The sequence below is a fragment of the Temnothorax nylanderi genome, unplaced genomic scaffold, assembly GCF_030848795.1.
Source record: "Temnothorax nylanderi isolate EJ_2023f unplaced genomic scaffold, tnyl_v1.0 TNYL_tig0050_pilon, whole genome shotgun sequence".
NCBI lineage: Eukaryota > Metazoa > Arthropoda > Insecta > Hymenoptera > Formicidae > Temnothorax > Temnothorax nylanderi.
In genome coordinates, this window is record NW_027249112.1 from 566,457 (window position 1) to 579,942 (window position 13,486).

Consider the following 13,486-nt stretch of genomic DNA (forward strand, 5'->3'; position numbering starts at 1 on the left):
TTCGGACGTTACACAAACACAATGAGACTAGGTTGAGCGTGGATTTAAGCGACTTGCGTGTTGGTTAGCTGGTTGTGAATCCGGGAGGACCGTCGACGAGAAGAGAAAAGGGGGTGGCGGGCGGTGGGGTGGCAGAGATGGGTAGGACGACGGTAGGGCGACCCGGGGGGTGGCGGCGGCGGTGGATGGCGGTGGCGGTGGTCGGGGGTTGTCCCTTGCTAAGCCAGCGTTAAGGGTGGCTAGAGTAGGTACGTAGAGCTTACGGGACGTACCACAGGGATGAGGGAACGCAAGCAAGTGAGACGGAAGGGAATGGCGAGAGCGAGAGAGTGACAATGTGGATTGGTATGCGTGTTTGCAAGGGCCGAGGAAGCGTGCGTGAGAGAGGAAGAGAGATTGAGCCGAAATGAGTCGAGCGAGAGCGTGAGAGAGAGAGGGAGGGTAAAAGCGAGAAAGAGCGAGTAGAGGTCTGCCGTAGGAAGAGAAGGCGGTGGTGGAGAATGTGGAGAACGAAGAGGAGAGCGCGGGTAAGCACAGAGTCCGTAGGTTGGCAGTCTTACAGATCAATAAAGCTAACCACCCTCCCCCTCCCCCTTTTCCGAGGCCCACCCCCTTCGAACCACCCACCTGACCACCTTCCGCCATCTCCTCGTTCGCCACCTCCTCCTCCTCCTCCTCTTCCTCCGCCTTCTCCTCCCTTGGGCTGCCTCAAGAACAAACCCCAATATGTCTGACAACAATGCCCACCCGATGGATTAGACGCTTCCGCCGGGTACATACATAAACGCGTGCACGTGTACGTACACGCAGAGATACGTACACGTGTGTATGTACGCGTGTATGTACGTTTACCTCCTCATCGCCGGTGTTACGTTGCAACGAAGTCGCTTACATGGACGGCATCGTGGTGACACACGCACCCACACACGCCAATTCTTTCTTGCCGCGATTTTTTTTCGGCCTCCTCACACTCCTTTCTTCGTAGTTTCATCGAGGGTGTCCGTGATCTATTAAATTCGCCGAACGGAATGAATATTCATGCGCGATCACCGGTAACGCGGCAAGCCTTTGCTTTCATCATCGTTAATTGACACTGATTCCTTGACGTCCCTTATCGTGTACGATGCGCGCACGATGCCCGCCGGAAATTAGATTTAAAACGATCTGACTATAACGATGTTGCGGTCATCTTTTTTTTTTTATCCGGGTGATTGCTAGACGACGCACCCCTATACGATTATTCTCCGGGATATCTCGATCGCCAGGTTCGATCCTAGGAATGGCCATAAAGCGCTCGTAAAAGATTTTATTTTGCAGTAAAGTGTATCTAGAGATGTTTATTGCGACTTTCTTCATATGATAGTATGTCGTTGATAAGATTATTAAAATGAAATGGAGAATGTTGTCATAAAAAATGTCATTAAAAAATGTAAAAAAAAAATTGTAAAACGATTATTATTGCTTTATTTTTATGTCCGAAGAAAATTGTCTTTAAGAAATCGATCAACAGAACGGTTCGATCATAAATTATGTTACGAGACGGTAAAAGTTATAAAAATCTTGGTGTTGAGTAACTTCAACCGACCGCGTCTTTCAGTAGAAAAAGAACGCGCCGCATGTCTACTGGAAGGTACATTCAAACAGGTGTACGACGCTCAAGGTGACTTCCGGCAAAAAAAGCTCTCCACGAGCTTCCTGAGAAAACAAGCGAGTCGCGCGTAGGACGCGTGCTTCCGTAATATGTAAAACGTATTTGCATTCATCTCACGACTCTTTATTCGACGCTTCTTACACCAAGACAGGGCGCAGCGTCGGGCGAGTTTTCTTTTTTTTTCCAGCCGAAGGAAAGAGATTAGTTCGTTCCGCGTAAAGAACCGCTGGCCGCCGCCGAGGGAAAGAAAGGAGGTCTGGCTGGCCAAAGGAATCTCACTTTCCCACGTGTCGAGGGGATGGGTAATTGCACGTGCAATTTTTTTTCCTCCCGCTTTCCTTCGTTCGGAATTTTTCTTGGTTTTCTCCCGACGCGGTCAGCATCTCTCTCTCGTAACTTCGCATATACGCGGCCACCGTCATCTCGGAAACACACGTGGAGACCGCCTGGACTGCGCGTATTCGTACCCGTGGGACAATGTACGTGAATAGACGTGTGTATGTGTGTGCACGGTCCGCGCGATGGTGGGAGCTAAAGTTCACGGACTGAGATCACCAACGTGTACGCATACGTATACGACGGCCGACCCCTTTCAGAATATTTTCTCGGTTCTTTCTTGCGGACCCTCACCCTAAGCAGGACAACGTGGGGGGCTAGCTTGAGGTCCTGGTAAGACCCCCCACCAGCGATGCTCCTTATTGATCGTCCTCCGACCCACCTCCCCAAGAGGAGCCACACACCATGGTTGTGTGTGCTTTCTCCTTCTCCTTTATCCTCGCTTAGGTCCACCCCCGCGGGCACCCTCCCGCCTTTGTAGAACCCACCTACCAAAAACCACCCTATCTCCCTGTCTCTCTTCTAACCTCGACCGGCATCAGCCCGATCTCTCTCCCTTCCACCTTACCCCGATAGTAACCCCCGGAACACAAAGAGCCCCAGCGTGATCCCCAGCGTCTGGGCACCACTACGGATAGTCCGGAAGCATAGTTGGACATCAGCTCCGACGACGCCAATTTACCGGCAATTTCGTTCCCGGGGAAAATTGATTGCGGTCTACAGAAATTCATAATTAGTTGGACGGGGCTGTCTGACATTCAAGCGCGGGAGCGTTCTCCAAACAGGAACTTAAGTATGATTAAACGTCGAGGTGGACGACATTTCTCCGCGTCTCTCCCCTTCGGGTGGGAGAGCACAATTGCGGAAGGAGCGTGACAAAACGTCGCCATGCAAAATCCTTCCTTTTAAATACAGCTTTTGTTAAATAATAGTCATGATAATATAATCTTTGATGTATGTAAGGCAATTAATAGCGATCATTCGGCTGTAGTTTAGACAATGGTCCCTTCTTTCTTGCACGCAGAAACTCTGTAACACGAAGTATAAACCGTAAGAAGTGTAGAACATTAACGAAACTATTTGTAAGTAACCAAAAATCGTGCAGTAATGAGAGGTCCGTGCCGTTTTGTAATATCTTTATAAATAATTCTTTTTTTTTGGGACGATATAAAACTCGAGGAGTTTCCGAGAAGAAAGAGATCTCAATGAAAGTATCATAGGAGGTATACATCGGGAAAGGCGGCAAAGTCGAACAGGTGCCGAGCACGTGGTCGATCGATGGCCAGGCAACGTGGTTTGCCTCCTTTTTTTCCAGGCGGGGCTTTTCCCGAAGAACCGCGCGGAGCCGTTTTTCATTCATATTTCCATGGTCGTGACCCGTTCATCGAAGGCTGCAACGCCGCGTTGCAGGAATCGATTTCGAATGGCGCATCACGCGCGGCCCTTCCTCCGCCTCTTTTCCCGCCACGGGTGTTCCCCTAGGTCGGGGTTACATTTATGTACTGACGCGTCGTATATTTATGTACTTTTTTTCGCCGCCATGCTATATTTTATCAAAACGTTCCGCTACGTGATCAAAGCGCGACCAAGAAGAATACATTTTATCCTGGCATGACTGGGCGAGACTACGGCTCTCTGTATCAATTATTTCTCCGTGTAAAGTTTAATTAGTAACAAGTTGCATCGTTTAATTTTATTCACGATGTTATTATTATTATATGCGATAGCCAAGTCGCGTCTAATTCAGTAACACACGTCATGTTTCTTTAATCTCGAGAACACGAGCTCGAGATAGATGCGGATATTCAATAGAATATGGGTGATTTGCGATACAAACGGGGAGGCAGATAGTTTGAGTTTTGTAATTGGACATATTTTTATAGCGGAATGAGTTACTGGGCAAATTATTCCCTAAGCTGGACCGGACCGGCCGTAGGTCGGCGTTGCATTTACATCGCGTTGTTTTCCTCCTTTTCTTCCAACATTTTACAGTCCGTCCACTCGAGGGACAATAAAAATTGCACAACTCGACGATATCACTCCGCAACGATATAACGTAGGAATTTTGCCCGATGAAATTGCTCCGAACGAAAGAGGCATTAAACAATATGTATAATGAAAATGTTTCAAGCAAAAGAGAGATAGAGATAGAGCCAACTGTGATTGTTGACGTAACATTAACGAAAGGCAAATGTTAACGTTGTATAACGTTTTTAACGCGAACCGCCAGGATAAATTGTTACAATCGCGATAACGATGTTGTCTATTATTTAAAAGCGCTCGATTTGTTATGGCACTGAGAACCGGAATCCGGAGAACGAAATAATCTATGGGCGACCACATGTTGCGCCGGCAATTTCTTTTCTCTGTAAACAATCCTTGCGATTGGATCCGAATAATAAAATTAACCAGTGTAAATATACAAAAAATGGATACCGCATTATTTAAAATACTTGAAGAAAATAGCCGCGACTGCGCGAATACAGAGCTCTCTTCAGTTCGTTGCGTTTTATTATGTAAATTATCAAGCATAGAAGCGAACTTTGAACGAAGGTTAACGCTAAAGCGGGAAAGAGCGAAGAAAAGAATTTTCGGGAAAGGGAAATCAAGAGTGTTTCATACATTCATATCGCCGCACCGTTCCCGATTGCCAAGTTGGAGCCAATGATCTACGAGAAGCAATTTCGGGATGACGGTAGTGCCGCTGTGTAGCCGTGGCAGCTCCAGTCTATCGGAGATATCCGATCAGCGCAACAGCTGATGGCTCGCGTATCTATCGACCCATCGGCTGCCATCGATATTGTAATAGTTTGCTAATAGTCCGACGATTGTTCGACCATTGACGCGACCTGTAAGCGGACACTGAGCCCGTCTCCATCAGCGACGCGGCGTGAGCAAGGATGAGAGCGAAGCGATGAGACAGAACGAGAGGGAGAGGCGAAGGGAGAGAGAGAGGAAGGGTGAGAGAGGAGGGAAAGAGAGGGAGGGTGGGAAGAACGATCGAATGCCCGCGGAAATTTTAACGCTCTATAACATGCGGTAAACTCGATTATCCGCGGCTACGAATTCCCACTTTTTGTTCTCCTTCCACGCCGGATACGTACGTTTTCCGTGTTGCACGCGCCCGTATACATGTGGCATAACGTGTGAACAGTGAATAATGTCTCTATTTGTCGAGTTCGACTTTGCTGCCGCGGCGCCGGAAGTGTCGTCCAATTTTGTTGTCAAACCGATTCCCTTTGGTCGCCAGTTTTCGCGCTAATTGCTCCATTACCACCGGCAATTTCGGCCAATATTTTCTTCACGAGGCCGAATAAAATACCGTTACGATTAGCGGAACGGCCACTCTATCGGCTCTCATCAACCAACGCCGCACCGACACCTTTCGTTATTTCGCGCGGTTCGGGTTTCGCCTCCCGATACGGGACAGCGCGTTAAAGTCGCATCACGCTTTAATGCAAATAAGATACGTTTCATAATGTTAATGCGCGGGGAGGCGGGGGAGGTGCACGACGGAGGCAAGAAGCGCTAATTTCATACACATTAAATGTGCATGTATTTAAATAATTTTTAAGCGGTACACTTAGTTTTTAATATTAAACGGTAGTTTTCCCCCCCAACAAGTATTTTATTTCCCGTTTTCTAAGTGAGCGAGCGCCCGGCAGGATACTCTTCATTAATATTAATAATCCGCCAATTTTTATGTATATCCGCATTAAAGGTATTTAAGCTCGAACGCTTCCATCGACAGAATAATCGTAATTAAATACACCGATTAACGGTATTTCCGCGTGACTTCGCTTCAATTTATCAGTGAGATTTTCTTTCCGCTCCGTAAGGCATCCCGTCGGGCTCCGATCTTGGGCGGGTCCCTGGTCTTTGTAAAGCGCGTGTAAACACTTTTTACCGGCGCCATTAACGATGACCACTCGGTCATCGTAGACTCCGGAGGAAGGCGGATCGTGTGTCCTCAAACAGTCACCCTTTCTTCTTTATTTCCCCCCCCCCCCCGATTGGCCCTAATTATGTTTGCACTTCTGAGTATACGGACTCGCTTTTTTTCTTCTAATTAGTCACACGGTTAATCATCACCTGGAACACATGTCCGGTTTGACCCCGTTCATTAAGAAAAGGCAGCTGTTAACTTGATCAGTATGTATAATTTATTCACGGTAAATTTACCGATTGTGCAATCGCGTAATGCGTTATCGTTATATCTGTTACGTCATAAAGAAGATGAAGAAGATAATTGTTTTGAAACCTGACTCGAAATTTTAGTGTTCTCCATCATGTACTATTCGAAGCTCGAACTTCGATGCATATATGGGAAATCAATTTTTATCGCCTTCGGCATTTTGTTGATCTAAAGCCGGAAACCAAGCAAGGGAGCACGTAATTCTTGCTTCAAGTTATGCGAACGGCGACGTCGTTCATTCGTATTTGTTCGCGCTCGTTTGCCTCGTTCGGATCTGCAGGCTTTACGCGTAAAAAGCGAAAGCGTCGATTTCACTTTGGACCGCCAGCGGTCCGGGAAAGAGGAATCTACGACGTCCCCTATTTCCTACGTACCGCGTATACGCGCAATTGGTAACGCGCGTGAACATCTATCGGTGCATCCGCGCGTGCGAATGGTCGCGTTATAATTTTTTTTTCGAGAGGCGTGCCGATTTGCCGCGCGCACGAAAAATGCGACGCGCGCGGTCAGGGCCGTGCGGAAGGTGATGCTGGTGATGCAGTCGTGTTACAGAGGCGCGTCGGTGCGGAGAGTATGCGGATGCTGGTCGATGCACCGTAGGAGGTCGAAGCACCGGGAGGCGGGGGGGGGGGGGGGGGGACCGCCGCGCTGTATGCGTGTGGCACGCGCAATGAAAAAGAGCGAATTCGAATTCGCGTTTGCGCCGCCGCCGCTGCGGCGGCGAGAGGCGACGCGCGGCGCGTCGACCAGCAGCGGTGAAGTAACAGCTGTTTTCGTGTGTCGCGACGCGACGCAGAGGAGCGAAAAAAAAGGAGGGTGGAAAGAGGGAAAGGGAACGGGATGAGGAGAGAGAAAAGCAACAATCGAAACGGTGTCGGGCAACGGCCGTGGCCCGCGTATAGAGCAGTCCACAATAAAAATCGACGTTGTTTCAATGTCACGAATATTTCCCGCTGATCCTTTTTCATTTATTTTCAGCCGCGGCGGCGTCGCGTCTTAATGGGCGACACGAGAGCCGGGCGCGGACCCGCCGGAGTGAAAATATATCGTCCCGCTAAAAGACGCTAATTAGAGAAAATTATGACAATTAAGGTGTCTCGCGGAAACGAAAGTAGACCCGTTTGTCTTTGTAATGAATAAAACGCCTGGTGCCCTTAGTCGACTTCTGTTCAACTTTCGTTCGCTTGAATTTGCGTTTTGTTATATTACAAAGTTATTGTGAAATAAACTTGGCTATCTATCATTATATTTAAGAACTTGCTCGATAATCGGTCGATAAACGAATTTCTTCTTGATATGGTTTATAAATTAAAATATCAGAATATTAATCTGTAAAAAGATGCATATCTTTACACGTGACAGTGGCTTGCGTTTGATTAGCTTATCGACAGTTTTAATTATTTATGATGAAAATATAAATACAGTCTTATTTTTCAAAATTATATATTCTTTCTCTGAAACAACTAACATATCTTTTTATTAAAAAGAAATGGTTAATTGCTTAACTTATTTCAATCATATTGAAAAGTAATGTCATTAAGTCTTCATTTTTAAAGTCAATTTATTTCAGATTCTCGATAACCAATCTTAGCTAATTAATCTATCTTTGCTTGACTTATTTGATGAAGCGAATATAGAATAATTTATATATAATTTTTTGAGATTCAATTCGATAGAAATAAAAACATCGTCGAGCTACTGTATTTACACCCGATAGATTTTATCGCGCAATTAATTTATCGCGATGTGATAAAGTTAATTTATTTTTCGACGCATTCTGATCGAGTCACATTCTCATTATCAACATTCTTGATCTTATCAGATCAAATATTTTTCTCAAGTGTACACTTGATAAACACTTGATCGTTCTTATCTCGGCATTAACGAAAAAGGAGGAGCATATTATGCATTCATTTATTTTATAATACAAAAGTTATTGATCAGTTTATTCTCTCATACTTCTCTACGTAAAACTGTTACAAATTAAAAAATAACATGCTCTTCTTAATTGCGTGTATATTTGTTCAATTTGATCCCGATATAACTTCGTTGGAATAAAAAAAAAAAGAGAAACCGTAAAAGAATTAAGCGGAATGCTATTTGTATACGGCACTCGGCGCGGTCCTAGGAGCTACAATTTCTTTCGCCATCAAACTGAGCATAAAGTTAATCTCGCGAATGCATGTACGAAACTTTAGTAATAGTTGAAATATAGTGCGCGCTATCATGACTGCACACACACACACACACAAACAACGCAAACTCATCGGGTGCGGTATGGCGGGCACGTAAAAGTCGCAGAAAGTCGTTCCCCATATTTCACGCGCATTTTCCGAAAAGTACACTTTGCTGATCACGTAGACGCGATCGGGTAACTCGTAGTTTCGCGCTCATGGTCGCCCTCGGGGGCTAGATCGGGCAGTAGTAGTCGGGGGCGGCGGGTCTCGCGGGGGCGGGTGAGAATAGGTAAGGGGGAAAGGAAGGCGAGCACAAGGACTGCGGGCGAGCTGAAAAGGGGGCGGCGGGGGGAGGGGGAGGGGGGGGCGAGGGGGAAGTAGGTAGTTGAGCGCGGTGAGGAGGGCCGGTAGTTCCTGGGGCAAGGAGGCGAGGGTCAGTGGGACGACAGGGGGTGCGTTAAGCCACACCCGCAAAAACAGCCCCCTGCAGCTCCGGCAGCGACCGAGCGCATCGACCGACCAGTTTCCCCACCATCAGCACCGCACACAACGCAAGCGACAAGTTCGACTCGGTTTGCAAAAGCTTCTCGAGGATAGCAGCTAGTTCACCGCGCGGCTACCCCGTCGCTCGCTCCAGCTCTCGCCGATCCTCTTTCACGGCACTACGTGTGCTGTACATAGGTACTCCGTGATGCCGCCCTGTGTGTCCCTATCACCTACCACGGTTTACCAATAGAACCTCCGTTTGCACCTGCACCCTATGCAAACGCGCGCGCGCCTACATAGGAAGGCGCGATTTCGTAGAGTTCATTCTAAATTCTCAGAACGGCTCGCTTCGCAATGGAGGGTGGCTCGATTTCGTCCGATTGCGTCTTCTTCCAGGGCGGAATATTCCGTCTGGGATATGTGCAACCCTATCTTTTGCCTTGATTAAAACTCGCTCTGTAGAAAGGATCCGTGACATACGGATTTACCGTTATTTGCCGTTTGAGATAATCGTCGATCGATATTTATTAGCGCAGTAAAAAGATTATTGAAAGAATATAAAGAAAGTAATTTTAGATAGCAATATATATAAATTATGCAAGATATTCCGCCCGATTAATGTTATATTTGAAAAAGAAATTCGAGCGGAAATATAAAGTTCGAGCTGATTTAGCAAATATTTACATAACATTTCATGATTACACATCTCGATTGACATTTGCTGATGTTTATATATTATATGGCGATAAAATCCGACTCTTTCCAATACTTATTCTTCCTATAAAGCCATTCAAACAAAAACTATTTCTTAAAAAAAAAAAAAAATTACGATGAAACGCGCAACTCGTTGCGCGTTGAAAAAAAAACTGCTATTGCCCCCTTAAAGCCACCGCATACCGAAACTTTAAAATAAATTCTTGAAATATTCCGTCACTATTCGCCTAAGAATTTTAATATTTCGTTCTATGTTCTATTATTGCGAAAGGGGTTGATATCCCCACCCTCCTCGCCATTTCGCTCCGTCTCCCTCGTTCTCGTTTCCTCTTATCTGTCGATCTCCCCACTCTCGGGGCTCCTTCTTCGAACCCTCAGATGCCACCCCCAACATTGCCGTCGCCACTAACATCGCACGGCCATCTCTCCACCTCCACCGTCCCCTGCGACTTCACCCTCCTTCGACAATACCGCGCACATCCTTTCGCGCAGACGACGAAGAAAAGTGCGAAAAGCTCGGCTTTTTGCGCGCGAAAACTTTTCAAACTACTTCACAACCACCCACACCACCAGCGCGAACCCGTAGAAGGGATAAAAGTTTTTAAACCGGGGGATGGGGACACGTATGCTTTTAGCTTAAGGAATTCCTTACGCCCTCGACTCGCGAAACTTTTCCAGCTACGACGGAAAATGGCATTTTCGCTATGCGAGAGGACTTTCTGCAAATAAATAACGAAGCTACCGAGTGTCTACAAAATTTCCGAGCAAACTTATGCAAAGTTTTTCTTTTAGATGTGAACTCAACAGTTTATTTGCAGTAAGGTACATATAAATCATATATTTAATAGATAATTAATAATTAGATAGCTAAAAAAATCTTTAAATTATTAAATACGTTTTAATTGCTTCTATTTTAATATTGAACAATTAATAAGTTATTCCTAAAAGAAATCCAAGTTCTTTTCTGTTAAAGTCATGATCATATCAAACGTATATATGATTTTTATTTACATGATTTTCGTTTACACTCTATTTCTCGCTATGTGAATAAAACTTTCTTTCAAGGCAATTGATAAAGTTATGCTTTCCATGAGTGACAGGCTAAAACGCGATGCAAGTGTCTTTCCGTGTAACGTAATCGTTACGTAATTTTAAAAGGCTCGACATCCTTCGTACTGTCTGACATTTAGTCAGAGTCATGTACCTGTCCGGTGTGGAAATGTCATAGCTAGGGGTGAACGTGACGGTAAAGGGTGGGTCCATAGGCGTAGTAATACGGCTAGCGAGGGAGGGCTTTAATTAAGGCAAGTAGAGAAAAGAAAAATCCTGAGGGAATTTATAGAGGTCGGCAGCCGCGTTGGGCGTTAAGGGACTGAAGGGAATGGAGAACCCCGGTTTGAGACGGGGGTCGGCCCTGAACTCGAAGGACCGGCCCTTGGTAATTTAGACCTTCGAAACGACTCTGTGGCCCATAAAGGGCTAAATGCGAAGCGGACTTTACTGCGTTAATTTCTTTACACAATTAAAAGGACGGTCTACCAGTTTTACTATTGTTAGTACCTGGGATTCTTCCGGCAATATTAGCGTAATAACGTATTAAACGTTTTACAGTAATCAAGGGGAAAAAATACCAACGTGGACTTTCGGATTTTACGTAAATTATACTTGTAATAAATGACAAATTTTGATATTCAAAAACGTAAATAATGATTTTTCATCGTATTTTTAATAATTTTGCGGAATCTTCAGGATACGATTTGCATAACATTCGATACTGAATATCCGAATAAAATGAAACGTTTACATATACTTCGAGTTACTATTTTATTTCACAATTTACTGCAAATAGAGCTTCATAAAATATAACGTTCTTTCAATTCTCCGGCGCACCGGTTTGGACATGCAGCCTTTCAGCCTTCGATCGCTATTCAGCGCGGCTCGTTCACCTTTTTACGCGAGTCAGAATCCCGAGAGAATTTTCCTCGGTGCGGCTCTATTAGTGCGCCGAATAATGATGAGTTTAAACATGGCGTCGTCGTGCTAGGGCATACATAGAAGCGGCTGCAGCGGTAGGTAGCTCGCTCGGATTAACTTGGACCGTTGATGAGGTGATTAAACGTTGATTAAATGCAGACTAAATTGCAGTCAAAAATATCGATCCGCGCCGCCTTGACTCGAGGCGAACTCCCTGCCTCCGGGCTCTCTTTCGTCCTCTCGCAGCCGCCTTTCAAACCCGCCGTAATCATGAGTTATCTTACTCGGTCCTAATGGAATTAGAGCGCCGCTTTGATACAGCCGCGTCTCCTGCTGAATAATTACGAGATTGCCGAACGCTTTTCTCTCCGTGCGCGACAGAGGAAGAGATAGCAGTGAGATAGGTCTCTAAATTAGCTCCCATGATCACTATCATTGTTAATATCGCGTACAGTCGCTTCCAAGTCGCACAGGGTTAGTCTCGGAATGCCTCTCGATAGTAAATTTCTTTCACTGAAGACGATTCTCGCTGATTTTTACCTCACGCGCGTCGCACGTTGCGAAAGTACAAGTCTGGCTGCGCGCAATTACGAGCTCATTAACGGCGAACGTGGCGACGAGGCGCTTTTCAGCGCCGGGCGTGCCCGCGACGCGAACGCGATTTCACGTTCGTCGTGCAATACACGGTCCGCCGTGAATACACGTATATGGAGCACATATAAAACGCGCCTATAAATCGCTCGCACACCCCGCGCTCGCCCGCGATCGCCCGTGTTCGCGTACGAACGGTTGCGGCGGTTTGCGCGGTGGTGAACGACGGCGACTTTTAATCAATCCGATTATTGTCAGGAGGATTGGACCTGGCATCGTTCCTTCACTCGTTCCTGTATACGCGTATTAACGTTTGACCCCGGATATCCCCGTTGCGCCTTCCCTCTTGCCAGCGCGCTTCCGGCCTCTCTTTCGCACTCGTTCAATTCACGCTCGACGTGTTCGCTCTCGCCAGCCGTTCAATAGATCCGTCATATACATATAAATGTGTATGCGTGTGTATGTGGACATTTATGCACGTGTACGCGCGATAGGCGGAGGACGATTCCTCGATCGACCTTAATTGACTCGTCGCACCGACTGCGTTTTCTTTTATTTTCGCCCTCTACCGCGCGCGCCGACTACGTTTTTCCCACCTTCCTTTTCAATATCATCGATGAAGCCGGAGTTCTACTTGCACCGCTTAACGGGGTAATCCCGTGGAAACACGCGACAACGAGCGCCGCAGAGCTTCGAGTGAAAATAACTTCGATAAGGCAGACGCGTTTGCCGAGCAGATGAAGTTCTTGCCTCGGAAGCTGATCGGTCTTTGGATGTTAATTAACAACTCGTCATTGATATACGACACATGTTTGAAGTCGCGAGAAATGAATTTCAGAAAGAATGCTTCATTGAAAGTGACTTATCAAAAGACAATCGGAGAAAACTAAAAGTTTGATCAGACGAAATTTCATTAAGCGAGCAGATAGCAAAACTTTGACAGAAAATTGATAATTTTTTCTACACTATCAATTAATTGAGTATGTAATTTACACAACGAACATATATCGAGTTTCCTTCTTTGTAGGATAGGAGTTAAATTAATACGTCAAGAGGCTAATCTTTATTTTTAGTAGTATATATATGTATTTTTAAAACCATCTTATCTTTTATTTATGACACTTATCTCAAGCACGATAAAATCTTATCGAGAAAGCTTTCCTTAATTGTAAAATATTCTATTATTGATAAACACCGGCTACTGAAATCTGGAACATATTATCTCTTGTTATAAATAGCAGCGTAACTCTTGCTATAGATATATGATATAGTAAATTTATGTCTCTTATCTTGCTTTATATGAAGTATTCTAAATTATCCATACTTTCATTTATTGATTAATCTTTTATTCTTTTCCCAGAA